A 5000-nucleotide genomic window follows, 5' to 3' on the forward strand; every position below is an offset into this window, starting at 1 on the left:
CAAACATACACACATACACACACACTCACACGCACGCACACGCACACACATATATACATACCGTATATACATATGCTTGTGTGTGCGTATGTGTGCGTGTGTGTTTGTTTTTCCCCCTTTACCCCCCCCTTTCCCCCCCCCTTCCCTTTCCTCCCCCAGACCCCGGCTCCTGGCAGGATGTCGCATGGCTAGCGTGCTTTCAAATATCGAAGTACAAAAGAGGGCGAGGCTGGGGGGAGGGAAAGAGGGAGGGGGGAGGGGGAAAGGGGGAGGGGAAGGAGAAAGTGGAGGGGAAAGGGATTGAGAGAAGCGAGAGGAGAAAGAGAGAGAGAGGGGAGAGTAGAGAAAGTTTAAAAAGCAACAACTCACAAACCGATATACTTCAGACATTCTTAAACCTTGGGAATGTAAACTCCTAAGATATAATATACTCTTAATGTACTCCTCTCAGTCCATCATTCAGCTGTACCATTATCAAACATTTATCAACATACTCACCCAGTTCATGTCCTTGATTTACTTTTATAGGCAAAAAATTTTAGCCCATTACCCTACCCTTAATGTACGTTTCACTAGTATGATGCCTGTTTATACCTATAACAATTGTATTTTATCAACGTTTCTTTTGTTTGTAAAAACTTTTCAATTTTGTCCATGAATTTTCTCATATCATCTACTTTTCTTTCCCCAGCTTTAATGTTGGGCTACACTACTAACAGCAACTTAACTTTCCAATCCTAGTGTTATCCCATCTTTCTTTATCTAGTTTTGCTCTATCTTCTCGAACACTTCCCAAATTTTAACGTTCATTGATCATCACACTCAGCTTCTCCCAACCGTAAATGTAACGTTTTTTTTTCATACACCCATCTTTTCCTTACCCCTTTTCTCCACCCTAAAGATTTTTTTTTTTCCTTCACAACTATTTCCATCCTCAATTTTACGTTTCTCATCTATCACCCTCGCCATCTTGTCACCAAGCATTTCTTTTCCTCTGTCCTAATGTACGTTTATCAATACGAAGTCCAGGCCGGTAAAGTGTCCAGCGCGTTGAAGGCCCCGGCCACGAAAGAGTTTACGAGGCGCAGGAACGTGTTTTAAGCCCGGGGTAACCCAGGCTTTGCAACTGACAAATGGGAGAGGAGGGGATGCTGCGGAATGGCGTACCGGAGGCTTGCTGTTTCACTCGGGACTGCAGGCGGCCCCGATTTTTCTCTCTCTCTTGAGCTCATTTTTCCGTATATATATATATATATATATATATATATTATATATATATATATATATATAATATTATATATATATATATATCTGTGTTGGTGTGGGTGTGTGTGTTGTGTGTGTGTGTGTGGTTTGTGTGTGTGTGTGTGTGTGTGTTGTGTGTTGTGTGTGTGTGTGTGTGTATTTTATATATGTACACACACACACACACACACAACACAACACACACACACACACACACACACACACACACCACACACACACACACACAACATTTATATATATATATATATCTATATATATATTATATATAATATATAATAGAAACACACAACACATATGTATACATATAATATGGTATATATATATATATTATAATAATATATATATATTTTTAAAAAAATATATATATATATATAACAAAAAAATATATATATATTATTTTATATAATATATACACCACACACATACACTGTATATATAGTATAAGTATGAAAAATAGCACGACCAGGGTTTTGTTCCGTGAAAGAAAGCTCCTAATTATCAATGGTAAACTAATTCCACCCTGACAGCTTGGGAGGCAATTGCTAACATTTTTCTTATTCTTAATTCCTTCAGTTGACATTTTACTTTCCTAAGCAACGATAAAAAGACTGATAAAGAAAGGGCCTGCACCTTTTTCATACTGATTAGCTTCTATAATGCAGGTAATCAGAGGTTCAGCTGCAACCGTCCCATGAATGATGCAACATATGCTGAAACAACTGACTTGCTAATTGCTAATCCCGTCATAACGTTTTTTTTTAAATCCCCTGATCCTGGAATTATACTTTAACAAGGATATAATACTAAACTGCTCTAATCCAACAATCAATGGAAACTTGTAAAGTTCCATAAAATGCTGTTTAGAAAAAGAAAAAAAGGTAAAAACGTAAAGTATTATTTAGACTTCGCTCTTCTATCATTTACTCTTCTATATTGGTACGTGTGTATTTTACCTGGTTATGTACGTGCGTGTGTTTGTGCTACACCCTACACACACATACAGAAACATACGGGAACCAACACAACGCACACGTCTTGAACGCACAACAAACACCAAATCGTGCACAGCTACAACCCTAGATACAAACCATATATAAAGATTATAAATAGTAATAAGTTGAGTAATATATAAATAAAGATAAATTACATGAATGACTTAATTAATAAAATGAATAAATATATATATATATTATATATATATATATAGCTATCTATTATATTATAGATATATATAATATTATATAATATATATTATATATATGTATATAATGAAAACAGAAACATCCTGACTAAGCTTAATCTAAAATTTGGGTTAGCTTACTGTGACATATGCTCTCTCTTCTTCTCTTCTCTCTCAATCGCTCTCCCTCTCTCTCATCCTCTCTCTCTCCTCTCTCTCTCTCTCTCTCTCTCTTTACCTCTCTCGTCTTCACTTCTCCCTCCCCTCTCTCTCTCTCCTCCCTCTCACTCTCTCTCGACCTCTCTCTCTCTCTCTCTCTCCCTCTCCTCTATCCTCTCTCTCCGGCTCTCTCTCGTCCGGTCTCCTGATCTCCCTCAAGTTCTAGTTCTCTCGTCTCCCTCATGCCTTCGATCTTTCGTCTCTCCTCTCTCTCTCATCCCTCTTTCTCCTCTTCTCTCTCTCTCTCTCATCTTCTCCTCCTCTCTCTCCTCTCTCTCTCAGTTCTCGCGTCCTCTCGCTCTTCCTCTTTTCTCCTCTCTTCCTCATCCTCTCCCATCTCCTCTCTCTCCTCTCCTCTCCTCTCTTCTCTATCCTCTCTCCTCTCTCTTCTCTCCATCTCTCTCCTTTCTCTCCTCTCTCTCTCCTCTCGTACTCTCTCTCTCTCTCCTCCTCTCTTCTCGATCATTCTCTCTCTCGTCCTCTCTCTCTCGGTCCTCTCCCCCCCGTCGCTCTCCTCCTCCTCCTCCCCCTCCTTCTCTTCTAGTCTCCTTCCCCCCCTCCCTCTTCCTCTCTCCCCCTAATCCTCCCCGCTCCTCTCCTCCCATCCCTCCCCATCCTCTCTTCCTCCTCATCTCTCCTCTCGTCCCATCTGCACTCTCCCTCTCTCGGTCCCTCTCCTCTCTCCTCCTCCTCTCTCTCTCCAGTCCGTCTTCCCTCCTCTCCTCTCTCTCTGCCTTCTCCCCATCTCTCATCTCTCCCCTCTCTCTCGTCTCTCTCCATCTCTCTTCCATATTCTCTCTCTCTCCTCTCATCTATTCTTCTCTCTTCTCTCGTCTCTCTCTCCTCTCTTCATCTCTCCTCCTCTCTCCTCTCCCTCGTCTCTCTCTCCCTCTCGCCTCTCTCCCTTTCGTTCTCTCTCCTCCTCGGACGGCTCTCTCTCCTCTCTTCCTCTCAGGGCCCTCTCCTCTCCCTCCCCCTCTCGGTCTCTCTTCTCTCTCTCTCTCTCTCTCTCGTCTCATCTCTCTCTCTCATCCGTCTCCTCTTTCTTCTCTTCTCTCATCTCTCTTCTGTCTCTCTTCTCCTCTCCTCTCCTCTCTTCCTCTCTCTCTTTCTCCTCTCTCTTTTTTCTTTTCTCATCTCATTCTCTCTCACTCGTGTCTCTCTCTCTCTCTCGCCTCTCTCTCTCTCACTCTCAATATTAGCTCTCTCTCATCCTTCTCTCTCTCGTCTCTCGTCTCTCCTCATCCATCCATCTCTCATCTCTCTCTCTCTCTCTCTCCCCATCTCTCTCTTTTTTTTTCTCCCTTCTCGTCCCTCATCTTCCTCTCTCTCAACTCTCATCCCTCCTCTCCTCCCTCTCCACTCTCTCTCCTTCTCGTCTCTCGTCTCTCTCCTCTTCATCATCTCTCATCTCCTCTCTCTCGTCTCCTCTCTCATTCCGCTCTCTCTCTCTTTCTCTCTGTCTCTCTCTCTCCTCTCTTTCTCTCACCCTCTTTCCATCTCTTCTCTCCCCTCCTCTCTCCTCTCTCTTTCTCTCACCTCTTTCCATACTCTTTCTCTCTCTTTCTCCTTTCTCTCCTCTCTCCATCTCCTCTCCATTCTCTCTCCTCTCTCTCTCCTCATCACCTCTCTCTCTCTCTCTCCATCTCTCTCATTCTATCTCCTCTCCTCTCTCGTCTTCTCTCTCCTCTCTCTCCTCTCTCCTCTCTACTCTCGTCTCTCTCCTCTCTCTCTCTCCTCTCTCTCTCCTCCTCTCATCATCATACCCCTCCTCCTCGCTCTCTCTCTCTTCTCTCCTCGTCCTTCTCTCTCTCCCCCCTCTCACTCTCTCGGTTCCCCTCTCCCTCTCCCAACTCTCTCTCCTCTCTTCGTCTTCTTCTCTCTCTCTCGCTCTCTCTTCTCCGTCTCTCCATCACTCCCTCTCTCTCTCTCTCAATCTCTCTCTTTCTCTCTCTCTTTTTCTTCTTTCTCTTTTTTTTTCTCTCTCTTTCTCTTTCTCTCCCCCTCTTTCCCTCTCTTTCCATCTCTTTCTCTCTCTTTCTCTTTCTCTCTCGTTCTTTCTCTCTCTCTCTGTCTCGCTCTCTCTCTCTCTCTATCTCTCTCTTCCTCTCTCGCATCTCTCTCATCTCTCTCCTCTCTCTCTCTCCCCTCTCTCTCTCTCTCTCGTCCCTCTCCTCTCCTCTCTCTCTCTCCTCTCTCCTCTCTCATCCCTCTCTCTCTCTCGTTCGTCTTCTCTCTCATCCTTCTCCTCTCCTCTCCTTTCTTTTCTCTCTCTCTTTTTCTCTTTCTTTGTTCCTTTCTCTTTTTTTCTCCCTCTCTCCTCTTTCCTCTTTCT

This window comes from Penaeus monodon, chromosome 8 (assembly GCF_015228065.2).
Source record: "Penaeus monodon isolate SGIC_2016 chromosome 8, NSTDA_Pmon_1, whole genome shotgun sequence".
Taxonomy (NCBI): domain Eukaryota; kingdom Metazoa; phylum Arthropoda; class Malacostraca; order Decapoda; family Penaeidae; genus Penaeus; species Penaeus monodon.